Genomic DNA, 6,096 nt, shown 5'->3' with positions numbered 1-6,096 from the left:
GTGCAGGCTCTGTAGTTTGTGACACACAGGCTTAGCTGCCCCGCAGAAAGTGGAATCTTCCTGGACCAGCCATCAAACCTGTGTCCTCTGCATTGGCAGGAAGATTCTCATCCACTGTGCACCAGGGAAGTCCCTCTGTTCCCTGAGGTTATTAATACTAGTGAAAGGGACATGAAAACAAACATTAGGTTGTCTGCAAAGGTTTTGACATAAGGAAAGATTCTTCATAGGGAATACATACGCCTCGGTTCACCATACGCCTGCACGTCTTTATTTACCTTTTCAACAATTTCTGAGTGTATGGCACACTGTTGCTAACTATGTACACGTTAGTGTTAGTGGCCATAGTGCTAATGGCTCAGTCATGTCTGACTCTGCGTACCCATAGACTGTAGCCCACCAGGCTCCTCTGTCCGTGGGATTCTCTAGGCAAGAATCCTGGAGTGGGTTGCCATCTCCTGCTCCAGGTGATCTTCCCAACCCAGGGATTGGGCCTGCATCTGTTGCATCTCCTGCATTGCAGGTGGATTTTTTACCGCTGAGCCACCGGGGATATACATACACATTGCTGTACAACAAATCTGTAGAAATGTTACATCTTGCGTGACTGAAGCCCTAACCCACTGAGTAACAATTCTCCAATCCTTCCTCCTCACAGCCCTTGGCAACCACGATTATATTTTCTGTTTCCATGGATTTGATTAATTTAGATACCTCATAGAACTGGAATCGGGCAATATTTGTCTTTTTTGATTGGTTCATTTCACTTAGTAAAATATCATCAAGGCCCATCCATGATGTAGCATGTGACAGAATTGGTTTTTAAGGCTTCAAAACATTCCATTGTGTGCATGTGGATATAATAGTTATAACATATATCTTATATATACTCTTTATCTTTTATCCACCAAGGAATATTTAGATTGCTTACACATCTCTCCCATTGGGAATAATGCGGCAATGACCGTACATGTGCCCACTATTTATTCAATGTCTTGCTTTCAATTCTTTATGGAAATACACTTTTGAGTGGGACTGCTAGATCATACAGCAGTTCTAACTTTCTGTGGAAACTCCAGACTGTTTTCTAGAAAGCTTGCAACATTTTACATTGCCAACAGTAGTGTATAAGTGTTCCAATTTCTCCATATCCTTACCAAGCTTGCTATTGTCTTCTTATACACATTGCCCATCGCAGAAGGTTTCACTTTGTATTTCCCTATTGATTAGTAATATTGAGCATCTTTTCATATGTTTGTTGGCCATTTGTGTATTTTCTCTGGAGAAATGTCTATTCAATTCCTTCTCTCACTGTTAGTCAGCTCTGACTGCCATAACAAAGCAGACTGCATTCCTTAAACCACAGAAATTTGTTTTCTTACAATGCTGGAGCATGGAAATTTGATATCAAGGTGCCATCATGGTCAATCAGGTTCTCTTCCTGGCTTATAGGTAGCCTTCATACGGGTGGGTGTATGCTTATTAACCCCTTATCAGATGCATATTTTACAAATCTTTTCTACCATCCTGTAGGTGGCCTTTTCAACTCTGTTCAGTGTCCTTTGCTGCACAGAGGCTTTAAGATTAATCTCATTTGTCTATTTGTACTTTGTTACTAATACTTGTGCCCTTGGTACCATATCTAAGAAATCATTGCTGATTCAATGTCATGAAGCTTCACCCTTGTTTTCTTCTAAGAGTCTTATCAAGTCTTGCATTTAGGTCGTTCATCCATTCTGAGTTGATTTTTCTTCAAGATGTAAGATGTTCACTATTTTGCATAGGGTTATTTTGTTTCCCCAGCACCATTCATTACAGGGATTAAACTTTCCCCATTATCTTGACACCCTAGATGAAGATCATTAGACCATGTATCCAAGAGTTTATTTCTGGCTGTCTATTCTGTTCCATTGATTGACATATCAGTCTTTATGCCCACCAGCTTCCTCAGTGGCTCAGCAGGTGAAGAATTTGCCTTCAGTGCAGGAGACACAGGAGATGCGGGTTCACTCCATGGGTTAAGAAGATCCCCTGGAGAAGGAAATGGCGACCCTGTCCAGTATCCTTGCCTGAGAAATCCCCTGGACAGAGGAGCCTGGTGGGCTACAGTCCAAAAGGTCACAAAACGTCAAGAAGACTGAGCGACTAAGCACACATGTTTTGCCAAATCTACACTCTTGGTTCCTGTACCTTTGTAGTATGTTCTGAAATCAGAGGCCTCCAACTTTGCTGTTCTTGCTAAGATTGCTTTGCTGTTCTTTCTAAGATTGCTTTGCCTATTTGGGGTGCTCTGAGTTTCCTTGTTAACTGTTGGATGGATTTTCTATATCTGAAAAAAATTCCATTGGGATTTTAATAGGAATTGCATTGAATCTTTAAATTGCTTTGGGTAGTATGAACAGCTTAATAATATTAAGCCTCCAAATCCATAAACATGAGACACCTATCTATTTATTTATGTCAGATTCCTTTCAGCAATATTTTGTAGTTTTCAACATATAAGTCTCTCATCTCCTTAAGTTTATTTCTAATTACTTCATTCTTTTCAATGCTATTATAAATAAGATTATTTGTCCAGTGGCTAAGACTCCACATTCCCAATGCAGAGAACTTGGGTTCAGTCCCTATTCAGGGAACTAGTTCCCACATGCCGCAACAAAGACCTGGCACAAACAAATAAATAAAAATAAATATTTTTTTTAATATAGCTCTTGACTACAGCTTTAAAAAAAATAACAAATAAATAGGATTGTTCTCTTATTTTTCTTTGTGGAATGGTCATTCTTCATGCATGGAAAGATATTAGAATGTTGATTTTGTACCGTGCAACTTTCTGTGCAGGTTTTGTGTGTGTGTGGATTTAAAGATTTTTCTCACATAAAACCATGCCCCTGTGAACAGACATAATTTTACTTCTTTGTTCCCAAATGGAAGCCTTTTGTTTCCATTTCTAACCTAAAGCCCTGGCTAGGAGTTCTAATATTATGGTGAACAGAAATGTTGATAATGGGCATCCTTGCCTTTTTTTCTTGATCTTTTCCACTGATGACTATGATGTTAGAGGTAGATTTTCAATATATGACCTTTATTGTATTGCAGTCACTTCCTCCTATTTCTACATTGTTGAGTACTATTGTCATGAAAGACTAGTAAATTTATTACATTATGAACATCAGATGAGGCACAGATGAAGTTTCATATTTTTTTTAATTTTAAGAAAATTATATAATGCTCCCAGTGGAATCATGGGAGTTGATGATACAGAAATCATTTTCCATTCCTCCTTTGGTAATCACTGTCTTTGTCACTCTCTGGCTTAGAATTATGTGTCCTTAATTAGAATACCCAGAGTTTGGAAACATTTTCCAACCAAAAAACTGATTCTCATCTTTTTTTAGGTAAACCTTCTTCGATGGCCTTCAGAGTGGAGCACAGTAAACACCAGAAGGTGAGTATTTCCCAAATCCTGTTGCCAAAATGTCCTCCTCATGGATCCAGTCACAGGTGAGAATAGGAGAAAACACAGAGATCCTTGAGACGGCTGCCTTCCTTCCCTGAATCTTTAGCACACTGTCTGATATCATCACCACCTTTACAGTTAGTAAGAACACAGTTAGGAAACTTACCGTGTGGTCCGACTGGCAGTTGAATCCATGCAGGCTGAAGAGCACCAATGACTGCAGAGGGAAATAGCTCTTCTATTGCTTCCTACCAAAAAAAAAAGAAAGAAAGAGGAAAGCTTGTAACTCTTTCTCTGACACTCAGATCACCAAAGGGAGGAACTGCTATGAGTATGTGGATGGAAAGGACACGTCTTGGGCCAACTGGATGAGGTGAGTGCAGTGAGTCTGCAGTGTATAGATGTTGATACTCCCTCAATCCCACGCCCCTTTCTTTCTCAACCCGGCTCCCTCAATAGCTTTCACATCTTCTTTCCTCTTTTCCCTCCATATCATGTTCTTTCATTTCAAAAGACATTAGAATGAAGGAAATAAAAATATGGCATGTGCCATCAAAATACAAGCCTACATGCTGAACAAAACTGGTGGACTTGAAAACAACTTGAGGAGTCTAGATTCACCAGGGACACTTTAACTCACTTAATGGACACTTATCAAGCACTTTATGTTTCAGTTTAGACAGTGAACTTCATTACTGAAGCAGATCACACAACCCATATCCTCTTGGAGAACATACTCCAGACAGACATTAGCCAACTGATTTTAGGAACAGTAACCTTAATTTTTCTCTCTTTGAGTAACTGCACAGTGCCAGGATAACCTAACATGGGAGACCTTGAGTCCATGTGGGCAACAACCTCCCCAGGCTTGGTTCCAGTGAGAGTGGGCCCTAAGGCCTGGGAAGGAATGGGGGGCAGGATGGCCATGAGCAGGGCCATTCTCTGAGGGCCTCTCCTTTCATCAGGACAGGCAGACAGTGAACAAACTATTACTGTTCCTTGTCTCAAGCTATGTCAGCGCTCTCTCCAAGTTTCCATGGGAGGGGGTGGGCAAGTGAATATGACTCTGGATACACATGGGGAGATTAGAGGAAAGTCTCAGGAGAGAAGGCAGGCTGGGGTGAGTGCTGAGGGCTGCGTGCTAGCCGAGGAGCACCAAGTCTTGTGAATGAAAGAGAACTTAATTCAGAGTTTAGAGGAGCTGGAGGTCACCAGCTTCATGGACAGTCCAGGTGGAGACGAGTCTGGAACTGAACTCTGGAAAATGGCTAATTAGGTAAGGAGAGAAAAGCATTCCAGCCAGGAAGAGGACTGGAAACAGGATCTGAAAATGGGAATTCACATGGCCTGGTCGAAGGTGTGAACAGAAGATCCACATGAAGGGCGGCCTCAGAGACGGAAGGCAAGGAGCTGGGCATGGTCCGAGAGTGGAGGGCACTCATCACCTGAGGTTTCTTTCCTTTTCCCTGCCTCGACCCCAGGTATGTGAACTGTGTCCGGGACGATAAGGAGCAGAACCTGGTGGCCTTCCAGTATCACAGGAAGATCTTCTACCGAACCTGCCAGGTGGTCAGGCCAGGCTGTGAGCTGCTGGTCTGGTATGGGGACGAGTATGGCCAGGACCTTGGCATCAAGAGGGACAGCAGGGGGAAAAGCAAGCTCACGTCCGGGAGAGGTGAGTGCCACCCCTCTTCCAGCACCCCACCCCATCCTGAGGAGCCTCCCTGGGCTGATTCCAAAGCAGAGTACAATCCAGTCTAAAGTCAGTCAAGTCGTCATTAATATGCCTCAGAATTTGATTCATTTCATATGACTGTTAGTAAAAAATTTTATTTTAAAAATGCTAGTTCTAATGTTCAATATTTCATGCAAAAAATATGTAACATCACCTTCTGCTGAAAGGCTTAGAAGCAAAATGCAAGTTTTCTAGCACCTATCAGCTCTCTCCCCTTTACCTGTTTCTTCCTCATTTACTCCCATTTCTAAGCGACACATGTACAGTGATGCGCATTCAGTTACTGTTCCAGTTTGTTGTCATGTGAGTTCATACTCTGTGCCAGACGGGGCTCCACACACGGAAACAGACAGAACCACTGCTCTGGGGCAGCAGGGGCTTCATACCAAACAGGGGCTGGTGCTCTGAGGAAAACCAGTGCAGGGAACGTGCCTCGGGTCAGCGTGAGCAGAGGGTGGGGTGTGGTGCAGGACGGTGGGGCAGGGTCTCTGCAGAGACAACACCCGTGGGGAAGGATTCCAGGCAGGGGAGCAGCCAGTGCCTCAGACCCAGGGCCGGGAAGAGAGGCCAGGCCAGGGGTCGCAAGAGGAAGCACAGAGGGAAGGGAAGGAGGCTGGTTGGGACACGGAAGCCTCAGGGCCTGTGTCCACGTGCAGGCCCCAGGGGTCCTCCTGGGTGACACAGAACAACCGCGAGGCTTTCAGCTGCAAGCAGCATGTTCTCTGTTCTGTGACGATGCTTTGGTTCACTTTTGGGAAGAGACAGCAGTGGGGAGTCCCTTCAGAAGTCAGTTCATTGCCAGACATGAGGGGAGAGTGGGCTAGCTTAATATGCTTGGGAGTGAGGCTGTGAAGAGTCTGGCTGGAGATGTATTTTTAAACAGGGCTTACTACTGCACGTT

This window comes from Cervus elaphus, chromosome 15 (genome assembly GCF_910594005.1).
Source record: "Cervus elaphus chromosome 15, mCerEla1.1, whole genome shotgun sequence".
Classification (NCBI taxonomy): domain Eukaryota; kingdom Metazoa; phylum Chordata; class Mammalia; order Artiodactyla; family Cervidae; genus Cervus; species Cervus elaphus.
Note: the sequence above shows the minus strand (reverse complement) of the source record.